The sequence below is a fragment of the Staurois parvus genome, unplaced genomic scaffold (assembly GCF_062004578.1).
Source record: "Staurois parvus isolate SC_StPar_1 unplaced genomic scaffold, SC_StPar_1.0 ptg000657l, whole genome shotgun sequence".
In the NCBI taxonomy this organism is placed as follows: Eukaryota; Metazoa; Chordata; class Amphibia; order Anura; family Ranidae; genus Staurois; species Staurois parvus.
The window spans coordinates 7,286,799-7,300,824 of NW_028318453.1; the positions used below are offsets into that span (position 1 = coordinate 7,286,799).

Here is a 14,026-nt window from a genome sequence, read left to right on the forward strand (position 1 = left end):
AGAACAGAGTTTCCCTGTTTCTCCCCCTAATGAGCTCCAGGTCTGTATCTCCTCCCAAGGTGGCAGAGATCTTGCTGAAGAGTCTGGTGAGACTGGTGCCAGCAGCAATACAGGACCCAGGGAAAGCACGCCACAGAGTTGGTTGGAAACTACAGAGAGAGAACTCGAGACTGGGACCACCAGGACTGGGAACCCCTAGGTGCCGAAGGAGAGCCAGCGTGTCCCAAGAAGAGAGGAGGGAGATACGGACGGCCAGCCACTGTGAACAACACATAGGACTGGGTGAGTGGCTGGGGGAGGCTATAAATCCCCAAAGTCAAACATTTGTACGCTATTGTGAAGGCTGGGGGACAAGTGGCTAAGAAATCAGTGTATTGGGGTTCTCAGAGGTGGACGGGACAGTGTACCCTTATTTCAGTCTGAATAGTAACTCTGTATTTAGAAGCAATATCTACCATATACCATGAGAAATATGAAGAGTAGATCTGTCAAGGGAGGGGGTGAGAAAACTCCTCAGCCTAACTTAAATACAAGTACTATAAAAAAAAGTATATGTCTCAACAGGAGAAAAGTTCAGAGGAATTAATATCAGAAAGCCAAAAAGAGGAAAGCGGTTTGGGAGGTCAGGTGAGATTATACTTTGAGATACTGGAAGGACATTAGCTGAAAGAAATATTAAAGTCGGAAAAAGAAATGAGAAAAAGAAAGAGGAGCAAGAAGTAAGGTCTCAAATGCCCCAAAAAGCAGAAATCGGCAACATGTTTGCAAGACTAGAAAACTCAATAAAAAGTGAAATGGCGGTGTTATACCGCGATATGGGACAAGTTCTATCACGAGTGGAGGAGACGGAAGGGAAACTGGAGAAACAATCACAAGTAATAAATAAATTGGAAGAGCAAATGGAGAAAATGAAAAGAGAACAAAGATTGTTATCCTATAAATTAGAGGATCAGGAAAACTGTGATAGAAGGAATAATTTGAGGATCAGAGGTATACCAGAAATGTTGCAAAGAGAAGATCTAAGGGATATCATGAGAAGATTGTTTAACCCAATAATGGTAAGAAAAGAAACGGAGTAATTGAAGACAGAAAGAGTGCACAGAATAGGAAGAACTTAAAAAGTATCACCAGAAATCCCTAGAGATGTGATAGTAAGACTAAACCATAATGAAGATAGAGAATGTATCTGGAAAAAGCTACACAGGATGCCAGAAATAAAATATGAATGAAATATGAAGACACGAAAGTGCCAAATTTCAAAAATATAGCACAGGAGACACTTGCAAGAAGATTACTGAAACCACTGCTAGAGAAGATAAGGAATAAAAATATCCACTATAACTGGAGATTCATGTCTGATCGGGTGGAAGGATGAAAAATCGGCGACACTGAGATTTCCAGAAAATCTAAATTACTTTTTTGAAATATTAGACTTACAGACTTTAGAAATTAAAGGGTGGTCCTTAGGAGAGAAAGAGAATATAAGTTTAGCTGAGGAGAACTGGCAAACAGTCTCTAAAAAGAGATAGGTGGGTGGGAGTGATGGCGGTGTGGGGGGAAGGTGGGAGAGGAATGGGAGATGGCAGACCCATGACGGGTGCCCCCTGTCTCTTTTAATAACATTTTTTTTGTTATCTCCTTTCTCTCACACTGTCTCCCTCACTGCCGTATTCCTCAAACACATTTGGTATCGTTGCAGAGGTGGAGTCCCCATTTTTTAAATAATTTTATATAAGGGGCTCTAGGGATAAGGAAGGCGTGTGTAGGGAAGGCAAGAAAATTGTCATAAAGAGGATTGGGCAGGGGGGGAAGAAGGTGAAGCACCGGGGTGGGTAGTGGGGAGATCAACCATGCTGTTAAACCTCAGACCCAAACAAGGGAGACTGGGGCCTGGGAGGGTGTATGTGGTAGGAGTCTTACCTAGAAGAAGGAATCAGCTGTGGCCATGGGTCACGGCTGATTCAAGGACCAAAAATAGGTCAATAGGATTCTTAGGGGGAGGGGGGGAGAGGAGGAGGAAGCGGGAAGGGGGGATAGGGAAGTATTTCATATTATAAAATCTTGTTTACTTATACCCCTACAGAGGAGGCAGGAAAGAAAAAGGTTAAAGTGGGGGGAGGGAACAATGTAAAAGGATTAAGCATTCCAACAAAAAGATAGAAGGTTTTAAAGGAAATACAGCAAAGATCTATAGAAGTGGTGTTTCTTCAGGAGACACATATATCCCAGGATTCAAGTATTAAGTTATACTCTAAATTTTTGCCAACCTGGTTTTATGCAGACTCCCCAATAAGATGGGCAAAGGGTGTGGTGATAGGTTTTGGGAAAATATAAAACTTATCCTGGAGGAAAAGATGGTAGATCCGGATGGCCGATATCTATTTTTAAGAGGAAATTTGCAGGGAAAAGAGTGTACACTGGCAAATATATACTGCCCTAATACAAAACCCGACGTTATACCTGGAAAGAATACTGGCAAAACTTTTAGATTTTAAAAGGAGTAGAGTGATAGTGGCAGGTGACATAAATTTTTGCATGCAGCCAGGGATGGATGCATATTCATGTGCCAAGAGAGAGGGAGATAGAAGTTTAAGAAATATTTAAAAAAAACTACATCAATGTCAGCTGATGGATACTTGGAGGGTTGAATAACCAAAGGAAAGGGACTATACCTTCTTCTCTGAGGTGCACAGGATGTACTCAATATTAGATTATATTTTGATTGAACACAGACTCTTGGGCCGTGGTTTACTAAGAATTGAGTTTATCAGCAGACGCTGGACATTCAGGCCGACTCAATTCAATCACTTAAGACCTTTCAGTGTTCAGAAAAGCGCCTAGCAAGCTAATTGGAAAGAGTCTACTTTATAGACACTATCCTGTTCGTAAATACGAAACCAGCTTGGGCGTATTTCTAGAAGCAATGCCTATGGTTGCTAGGTGGCGTACAATCGTGGACTTTGTCCCGTTGGCGTTTATCCGTCTGCATATGAGAATACTTATAGGTGTGCTTTTTATTTTAAATTATTTATTTTATTATTTTTTTGTTGCTGCTATCATGGTTGCCCTTTTAATTTTAATTAAATTTAATTAATTTCCTTGCCTTTTTTTCTCCAAAAATGATTGGCCAACTAATGAATTTCCTAATGAATGTTACAAAGTCATACATCCTATTTTCAAATGTCAAACATTTTCAAACTTATATCTCTAATAATTTGAATGTCTAGTTCTATTTTCCCAATATAATTATATATCTTCACTCTCTTTAATCATGTAACTATTCTACATTCCAGCTCAAACTCTGTTACAGTGGCTCAGTGGTTAGCACTCAGGGCTTGCAGCACCTGGGTCATGGGTTCGAATCCCAGTCATGGCCGCACCTGTCTGGAGTTGGCATGCTTTCTCTGTATGGGTGTATTTCTGCCAACACTCCAAAGACATTCTGCTAGGTTAATTGGGCCTAGTATATGTCTAAATTCCTAGCCATAGATTATAAGCTCCTTGACATTTGTGAATGCCCAAAATATGGAGATCAATTTCCAGGGTGCTGTCAGTGTCAGGAATATTGATCAATCAATGGGAGTGAATCTTACCTGTGTCCTGTTCTTCTGACAAGTTTGAAACTTTCAATTTTTCTTCTGTTTATATTTTATTGCAACTTTGTTTCTTTTCTCTTAAACCTCTCTCCTTATACAACTTGACCCCCACCCCCCTGTCATCACCTGTTCCATATGCAAATCTAGGTATCACCACCCCACTCTTTTTATTTAACTATTTATTTACTGATCAAGTTAATGTGTCTCATTTCCTATCACCTACAGCTCAGAACTAGCATTATTATAAGATTCCTAATTGTATCTCACCACTAGTCTGATTGAATTCACAATTCCTGGTCAGTCCCGTTCCCTTACCTATAATAACCTTTAGGGCCAGTTCACACTACATATGTTTCAGTTGCTTTTTTCTGCACCATGATGCAAACTTAATTGCACCTCCACACGTCTAGTAAACATAGATGCATTCACAGCCACCAAAACACTTGGCACCACACTACTGTGTGGTGAGCTGCAACACACTTTTAAAATAATATGCCTGCAGTATTTTTGCATGTCCCCACACATTAGGTAGTCCATTGAAATTAATGGGCTGAGGAAACAAAAGTCAAAAATGCCACATTCACACAGGTCCTCTGGCCTGTACAGCATGAATGAGTGGGTTGTTCATGGGACACAGCAGCTGTATGAACACAGGTTTTAATCTGACAGGTGTGCAGGCATGGAGAAGTGGCCCTGAATGCTCACTATCTGTGTTCAGGGCTGTACACCTACACCCATATGCTTGTCAAATTAGGACCTGCAGCATTTCTATAGTGTAACATAGGTTGCCTGCAAACGGTGACAGCCACAAAAACAAACCACTGATTCACACTCTACAGGCCACAGCACCTTTATGAATGAGCCCCAAGACCTCAATTACACACACAGTTTTATTTATTAACTCAGTACAGTTTTATCATTTAGATTTAACAGGAATTTGGTTCGGACTGCGTCCATTAATAATGTTTTTAGTGTATATTTACCATAAATATAATTTTAATATTTTCGCTGGTGGTGTGGAGCCTGTCAGGTAGGCTGTACGGGGCCCCGTGATAGCTAACAGTGGCCCTGGGTGTATGCTTGTGTCTGTGCCACCTGTATAGTTAGGAAGAACAATAACTTCTTCTATGGAATACCTTGAACCTATGTACCTCAATGCATCTAGGAATCTGACACGTTTTCAACTGAAAATACAACAATTACTAGTAATGTTTCCCCTGAGGCAAGCATGAACTAACCCCTTAGTATTATAAAGCATCCCAAATTCTAATTTTCCAGAATGTACCCAATTATGCATAGGCCAGATCTGTGTGCCCAGATAGGACCTCCCAGTGGCTATTCTATGGACAAGGTACACTTTTCTTTATGCCTGAACTTTGTTGAGCTGCATTAGTCAATACGTTGCAATGACCAGAAATATTTGGACCCAAACCACATGAGCTCAGGTATCCAAATGTGAAAGTGCCTTCATAGCAAACCTCCATTGTGTACTGTATGGGCCTGGCCCACTCAAAATTAATGCATTGTTCTGGTAGGTCCTCCTATTACAGACTTTAGCTACATGTTGAGGAAATTTCACAGACTTTTCATCAGATTGCATATTATCTGGCCATCTTAAGTCTTGGAAATAGAATCAAGAGGATATGACACTGTTTTAAAGAACCAAAAAATAGTCTTTATTCGACAAAACACAAAAAAAGGCAAATACGTGGCCTGATGGAAAGATATGGCTGCCAGCTCCCAATTTTTGTGCAAACCAAAAACTGGCTCCGCTGTTTGCCAGCACATGGCTCAAACATATCTGGAAAATATGGGGACTCCAATATAAGGTGCAAGTTCATTGAGGAACGAGAAGAAATAGTGCACCTTCAAAAGCAGCATAGAGGAACGGGATGGTCAAGTTGCTGTGCTGCTTCCAAACCACCTCTGGCATGCCAGGGTGTTTATGCAGGTCCTTGATGCCAGTTCTTGCATGGTGCCACAAAATATCCACTGGCCACAAATGAAGGTGAGTGGAGGACATGAAGGTGGCTTTCTCCAAGCTTGACCCACCAGCAGGACTACTCCTGTAAAATGAGAGCAAAGAATCATTCACATCATCATGACAATCACTTCTCAGTGCAAGCTAGCTAGAGTGTCTTTTTCATTTTTTACCATTTCAGAAGGTGAGTGGAGGCCATGAAGGTGGCTTTCTCCCAGCTTGAACCGCAAGCAGTACCACTCCTGTAAAATGAGAGCAAATAATCATTGACATTTCATCATGACAATCACTTCTCAGTGCAGGCTAGTATCTTTTTAATTTTTTACCATTTCAGGAGCTGAAGTAAACATTCTTGGAGCATTTACTGTGTTTGGAAAGGCACAAGGTCCCCCCTCCCCCAGGAACACTAATGCTTACTTGAAGTAGAGCCCCATCCTGATTCCCTGATGTGCTTGAAAAGCTTGGCTCTCTGGGCTCTGTAGCTCATGAGTGAGTCTTCTTGGGCTCACACCAGAACAAGGTGCTTGTTCTAGGGGCACTGGACAGGAGAGAGGGGCCAAGGAATGCTGGTGGGGGAGCAACGAAATGAAGGATCTGGGCTGCGCTGTGGCAAACTACTGTGCAGAGCAGGTAATGCAGGCCATAGATGGGGAGAAAAACGGCAGATTTTTCTTTTAAAAAACGAAAAATCGGTCGTTCAAGCGGCCGACGTTACCATCAATGGTAAAAAAAATCAGCCGATTTTCATCCCGTCTAGAGCCGGCAAAAAGTGTCCCTGCAGAGAGCTCTGCTATTTCTTTGACAGTTCTCTGACAGTTCCTTGACATTTACAGAGGTTGCAACATTGTATCTATTTGTTTCCATTTAGGATACAGATGTTTTTATTCGGAAACAAATAGATACAATGTTGCAACCTCTGTAAATGTCAAGGAACTGTCAGAGAACTGTCAAAGAAATAGCGGAGCTCTCTGCAGGGACACTTTTTGCCGTACTGGAATTCCTCTAATTTTTCATTCTTCTTCTTCTTCTCCTGCTTCATCATCCTCCTCTTCTTCTTCTTCTTCATCATCATCCTCTTCTTCTTCTTTTTCATCATCATCACCATCCTCTTCTTCTTCGTCATCATCATCCTCTTCTTCTTCCTCTTTATCATCATCATCCTCTTCTTCTACTTCTTCTTCCTCTTCATCATCATCATCCTCTTCTACTTCTTCTTCCTCTTCATCATCATCATCCTCTTCTTCTTCTACTTCTTCTTCCTCTTCATCCTCTTCTTCTACTTCTTCTTCCTCTTCATCATCATCATCCTCTTCTCCTTCTACTTCTTCCTCTTCATCATCTTCATCCTCTTCTTCTTCTTCTTCCTCTTCATCATCATCATCATCCTCTTCTTCTACTTCTTCCTCTTCATCATCATCATCATCCTCTTCTTCTTCTTCTACTTCTTCCTCCTCTTCTTCTTCTTCATCATCATCCTCTTCTTCTTCTACTTCTTCTTCCTCTTCATTATCATCATCCTCTTCTTCTTCTTCTTCCTCTTCATCATCATCATCATCCTCTTCTTCTTCTACTTCTTCTTCCTCTTCATCATCATCATCCTCTTCTTCTACTTCTTCTTCTTCCTCTTCATCATCATCCTCTTCTTCTTCTTCTTCCTCTTCATCATCCTCTTCTTCTACTTTTTCTTCCTCTTCATCATCATCATCCTCTTCTTCTTCTACTTCTTCCTCTTCATCATCTTCATCCTCTTCTTCTTCTTCTTCTTCCTCTTCATCATCATCATCATCCTCTTCTTCTACTTATTCCTCTTCATCATCATCATCCTCTTCTTCTTCTTCTACTTCTTCCTCCTCTTCTTCTTCTTCTTCCTCTTCATCATCATCATCCTCTTCTTCTTCTACTTCTTCTTCCTCTTCATTATCATCATCCTCTTCTTCTTCTTCCTCTTCATCATCCTCTTCTTCTTCTACTTCTTCTTCCTCTTCATCATCATCATCATCCTCTTCTTCTACTTCTTCTTCCTCTTCATCATCATCCTCTTCTTCTTCTTCTACTTCTTCTTCCTCTTCATCATCCTCTTCTTCTACTTCTTCTTCCTCTTCATCATCATCATCCTCTTCTTCTTCTTCTTCTTCTTCCTCTTCATCATCTTCATCCTCTTCTTCTTTTTCTTCTTTTTGTCTTCCTCTTGCAGGTCACTGCTCATGCGCAGATTTTTTATCGGTAAAAAATTGGCCGATTTGCCCATTATTGCCGCGAAAATCGGCCGATTTTTTTCCAACTTTACCGGAAAAAAAACCCGGCCAAAATACCGAAAAACGGCCGACCAAATCGCCCACTAATGATCCGAAAATCGGCCAATTTTATTTTCGGCCAAAAAATCGGCCGATTTTCGACCCATCTATGGCCTGCATAAGTCTTACATTATTTTATTTTGAAACAATTGTTAAGATCACTTTTCCAAACCCACCTGTGATGCCAGACAGCTGATCACAACAGGCTTCCCAGGGTCTCCCTCTGCCTTGTACTCCAGCAGTTAATCTGCTGAAAGAAAAATAAAAACATTTAGATAAATAGCAGACGTTCTTTTTTCTTCATAAATCTACAGGTGGCACAGACAATAGCCAAAACTGGCCAGCTGTTCTACTCCCATGTATTCATGTAATGTTTGAGTGGCCAGGACAACTTGTTGTCATGTTGACTACACACTGGCTAAAATGGCAAGCACTGCTTTGCACCCGCCCTATAGTTTTGGTCTAACTGCACTCTTGGTCCCAAATGTGTGGACTCTGAAGATCAACTTGCTGAATAATATCTCCCAGGATGACCCCTCCAGATAACCGCCTAAGGGTCATCCGTAATTCCTCATAAACAAAAGCTCAACATAGTGCTTTATCCTTTAAAAACTTTTATTGCACAATAAACGATAAGAAATGAACTCACATTCCAGAGGTGCATACCGCACCAGGTATGATGAACATCCAGTAATGTACTTCTTAAGGCACAAGATGGCAGTATCATCCCCAGCAGCATAGACCAGTCCAGGGTCCAAAACGCCAACACACTGTGAAATGCAAGGCAAGGGCCCATGTGATTATTGCCATCTTGTGCCTAAAGAAGTACATTACTGGATGTTCATCATACCTGGTGCAGTATACACCTCCAGAATTTGAGTGCATTTCTTATGGTTTAAAAGCATTGTACTCTAACTCACTACACTAACGCATTATACACTAACGCACTGTACACTCTAACGCATTTTACACTAATGCATTGTACATTAACGCACTGTACACTCTAACGCATTGTACATAAATGCATTGCACACTAACTCACTGTACACTTTAACGCATTGTGCACTAACGCAATGTACAGTAATGCACTGTACACTCTAACACACTGTACACTAGTGCACTGTACACTCTAACGCATTGTACACTAACGCATTGTGCACTAACGCAATGTACAGTAACGCACTGTACACTAACGCATTGTACTCTAACGCATTTTATACTAACGCATTGTACATTAATGCACTGTACACACTAATGCATTTTGCACTAACACACTGTACACTAACGCACTGTACACTCTAATTCATTTTACACTAAAACAGTAAAATGTATTAGAGTGTACAGTGCATTAGTGTAAAATGCGTTAGACTACAATGCATTTGTGTACAGTGCGTTAGAGCACAATGCATTTGTGTACAGTGCGTTGGAGCACAATGCACTGTACACCAACACATTGTACACTAACACACTGTACACTAAGGCATGGTATGCAGTATACATGTACTGTACATATATGCAGAGATTAAACATGAAGTTCTAGCTGCTGGGATGGTTAATATCGGTGATCCATCAATACCCACAAGCTAATATGCAGATAAACAGGAAGTAGCATGTGTATGCAGATGTGCACTAAGTGACATGCGCTATCCCCCCAAAATCTGCACATTACCTGTTAAACAAAAAAAAGCATAAAACTATCACATAACCCCCCCACACATGCTATGAACATAGTTGCAATGGCCACACTTACTTTGCAAATGAGGATCAGCTCCTCAGTCGAGAACAGCGATCTGGCCATGTCCAGATGTGGTCTGGAATTCCACAAAAGAATGATTAGCAAAGCCAAAAAATAGATTTGCAAATCACCACTAAACTCTCCTAACTACACTCCCATCCACTAACACTCCCCATTACCACTTCCGGGTGTGCGCGAATGTCCTTCCGCAAGCGTGATGATGTATTTCCGGTATGACAGCTTGGCGTTTATTTGTGCACCATAGCAATTTTCCATGCAGCTCCATTGTATATATAACATTCACGAATATATGTTTGCAGCTCTATTGTGTATTTGGCTTTGGCGAATATATGTTTGCCAGTAAAAGCCCAAAGTCAGCATAAATTGGGGGTCTAATTTATTACTGTTAAGAGGATTGTAGAAAAAGAATAGCTAGCTGCACATTAGACACGATCTATTCATTGGTACATAACATTGTCTTGTGGTGCAATAGGGGGCTTTTGGTTTGTTAGTTTGGACATACTTGCATATAACAAGCTAGATTTGGGCATATTATATAGGTAGCAAAAAATAAGTGTTAGAGGTGCTAGTATATTGAACTTGAAAATGAAATAATCCCCCAAAAATACACAGTCCAAACATTTACTGATCAAATACATATTCCACATTTATTTGGACAGCAGCAACAAATAGGTACAGTCAACTTCTTGGTGGGAAAAAAAAAGCATGATTGACGTTGCTAAAATAGAATGGTCCTGCTCTTACAATCCAAAAGATTATACCTTCTAATGAACAGTGATTTCACAGGTTTTCAGCAGGAAACAAACAGTTAATATGAATCAAGCAACATTTTCAGGGCCATAAAATTAACACACACCATCACTTAGTAGGATTATCTATCCACAAAACAGGCCCCAGATCAAAATATCAATATAAAAATACATAAGAAAGTGCCAAAATAACAAACACCTCCCACTTCCCCAAATCCCCCACACCTACAGTTGTGTTCAAAATAATAGCAGTGTGTTGAAAAAAGTGAATAAAGCTCAAAATCCTTCTAATAGCTTTTATTTCCATACACACAAATGCATTGGGAACACTACACATTCTATTCCAAATCAAAACATGAAGAAAAATATATCAAATTTGTGTTGTTCCTCTTTACAAACTCAAACATTCGCTATATAAACTGAAAAATGTTTGAAGATTTTGCTTTCCTTTGAATCACTTAATATTTAGTTGTATAAGCACTGTTTCTGAGAACTGCTGTACATCTGTGTTGCATGGAGTCAACCAACTTCTGGCACCTGTGAACAAGTATTCCAGCCCAGGATGATTGGACTACATTCCACAGTTCTTCTCTATTTCTTGGTTTTGCCTCAGAAACTGCATTTTTGATGTCACCCCACAAGTTTTCTATTGGATTAAGATCCGGGGATTGGGCTGGCCACTCCATACCGTCAATCTTGTTGGTCTGGAACCAAGATGTTGCACGTTTACTGGTGTGTTTGGGGTCGTTGTCTTGTTGGAATACCCATTTCAAGGGCATTTCCTCTTCAGCATAAGGCAGCATGACCTCTTCAAGTATTCTGATGTATTCAAACTGATCCATGATCCCTGGTATGCGATAAATAGGCCCAACACCGTAGTATGAGAAACATCCCCATATCATGATGCTTGCGCAACCATGCTTCATTGTCTTCACAGTGTACTGTGGCTTGAATGTTTGGGGGTCGTCTGACAAACTGTCTCCGGCCACTAGACCCAAAAAGAACAATCTTACTTTCATCAGTCCACAAAATGTTGCGCCATTTCTCTTTAGGCCAGTCAATCTGCTCTTTGGCAAATTTGGTAACCTCTTCAGCACATGTCTTTTTTTCAACAGTGGGACTTTCGGGGGCTTCTTGCAGATAGCTTGGCTTCACATAGGCGTCTTCTAATTGTAACAATACTTACAGGGTGCGACTTGACATACGATTTGCAAGTCGCATGTCATGCAAATTGCATGCCAAGTCACTGTCGATGTGACCACTATTAGAGCGTCATATCAGTGTGGTTCAAACTTGGTCGGAGCCGCAACGATTTATAAAGTAGTGAATACACTACTTCTCGTGCGATTTGCAGAGAGATCTGTGTCAAATGTCTTGCAAATCGCACTTGAAATCGGAATGTCCCCCGACTTTGAAATCATGCGACTTCACTGTAAGTCACATGCTTTAAAAGTTGGGCTTGATGTGATCGTGGTGTAAGTCGCACAATTTCAAAATCCACTTTAATGTGACCAGGGTGGCCCCCAGTCACATCGGGAGTGATTTGGCATGCGATTTGCATTCCAGGCAACTTGCAAATCATAGACCAAGTCGCAACCTATTATCCATTATAGGCTCAGTTCACATCCAATCCAATGTTGAAATCGTGCGACTTCACTGTAAGTCGCACCACTTCAAAATCCGCTTTGATGTGACCAGGGTGGCCCCAGTCACATTGGGTGCGATTTGGTATGCGATTTGCATTCCAGACGACTTGCAAATTGTAGGCCAAGTCGCAACCTATTGTCCACTATAGGCTCTGTTCACATCCAATCCAATGTTGAAATCGTGCGACTTCACTGTAAGTTGCCAATCTCCAAATCGGATTAGATGTGACTGTAGTGTTTGGCCCCGGTCACACCGGCTGCAATTTGGCATGCGATTTGCAAGTCACAGGGTATGCAAATCGCATGCCAAGTCACCAAGTCACATCCAGGCCTGCCGCGATTTCAGTTGGGAATTTAAATCATACCTGATATCGGATCTAATGAATGTGAATGTGAGTATCTCAACATACGCGACTTGCTGCAGCACGATTTCAAAAGTAGTTCTTGTCTAACTTTTTCTGCATTTTGTAGCGATTTTACATATAGACTACAATAGAAATCGCAATGCAAAACACAATTGAAAATGCAATAACTCGTTGGGAAATCTACAGAAAACACGATGAAATTGCCAACCAAAAGTGCAATTTTAAATCACATCTAGTGAGAAACAAGCAGGCAATTCAACAAAGGAAATAAATCTTTAAAGGCATGTGGTATCTGCATGCTTGGATAAGGGTCTGTTATGGATTGGGGGGGACCCCACGCCATTTTTTTAAAAATTTTGGCGTGGGGATTCCCCTCCAAATCCTTTTCTCTCTCTCAGCTCTTGGCTTGACAAACCCTTCCCAAAAGGGGGCAGAGTGCAAACCAGCATTATCAAATCAATCGTTAGTCCAGGCCCTGATCTGACCCCATCATTTGACATTCACATAAGGTGCAGCTTTAAAGGTGTTTGAAAAGGCAAGGTCTCATTCTAATTCACATTCTGGGGATCATTTAGACAGAAAGCAAAGATGCTGCCAGCACATCTATGTTAGGGCAGCCGCCTAGTGAGAACATGCAACTTTATTGCTGTGGTTGGGATTCAAACCGACAACCCTAGTGCTGTGAGGCAGCAGTGCTAACTACTTATCCACTGTGCTGTGACACCCATCCAGCCTGCATTTCTGTGGTGTGAATCAACCCTAAATCCCTGGGCAAAGACAGTGTAACAAGCCAGATATCTCAAATGTGACATAAATGTTGTGCTATGTTGCCAATTCAGATGTATGCTGGTTCTATGTATCCCAATACAAAGGATTGCTAATACTAATACAGGTGTACCTCGGTTTAAGAACACCTCGATTAACTTAATTTTCAGTTTACAAATGAAAATCCATTGAAAATAATGCCTCGGTTTACACATTTTTTCAATTATTTTTTTCGCAACACGAAGTGTATGTCAATGCTGATTTTTAAATGCAAATGCCAGATTTTTTCTTTCACTTTAGTTCACAAGGTTAGCTGTCACTTTCCCCAGAGTTACAGGAAACTGTGTTTCTTTTAAGAAACTAAAAGTAAACATTGTTTCTTTTAGGGGAAATAAACTCAAAGAAAACTTTCTCTTTTAGCTGGGGGAAAGTGACTGCTGACTTTCTGAGCTATAGTGAAGCCAAAATTAAAAAGAAATGGCATGGGGTCCCCCCAAAAGCCACCCTGGGACATCATCAGAGTAACCCTGCCCCATGTGACATCATTGATGTTACATGGGGTGGGGTCACATGCATGATGTCCCCAGGTGGCCACACCCCTTACATATTTAAGAACTCTCAACCACCGAAGCTGTCACAAGGCGGGAACCATTGTCGAGAACTGAACCTTTTTTTTTTTTTTTGTTCGGGTTGCCGGCGAGCATCGTGATTGACGTTGGATATACTTCAGGGGACATTCTTTTAGACTTTTCTTTTAATAAAGGACTTGTCAAAGACCGTGTCCTGTGGGAGCCATTGTCGGGAACTGAACCTTTTTTTTTTTATTTTTACTTTGTCGGGGCGGCGGCGGTGGTGAGCATCATGATTGACATTG

At 41.0% G+C, this 14,026-nt stretch overlaps 1 long non-coding RNA gene across 1 annotated transcript in view; it reads right to left on the reverse strand.

Annotated features, from left to right (window-relative positions):
• Positions 1 to 5,245: 5,245 nt before the first annotated feature.
• The window catches only part of LOC149448797 (uncharacterized), a 79,915-nt gene continuing 71,134 nt past the window's right edge, over positions 5,246 to 14,026 (reverse strand). Inside the window, exons 2-4 of the long non-coding RNA XR_016315499.1 lie at positions 8,048 to 8,121; positions 5,751 to 5,819; positions 5,246 to 5,662 (exon numbers count right to left, since the gene is read on the reverse strand). This is a non-coding gene — a long non-coding RNA (uncharacterized LOC149448797). The remainder of the gene's footprint in view (positions 5,663 to 5,750; positions 5,820 to 8,047; positions 8,122 to 14,026) is intronic.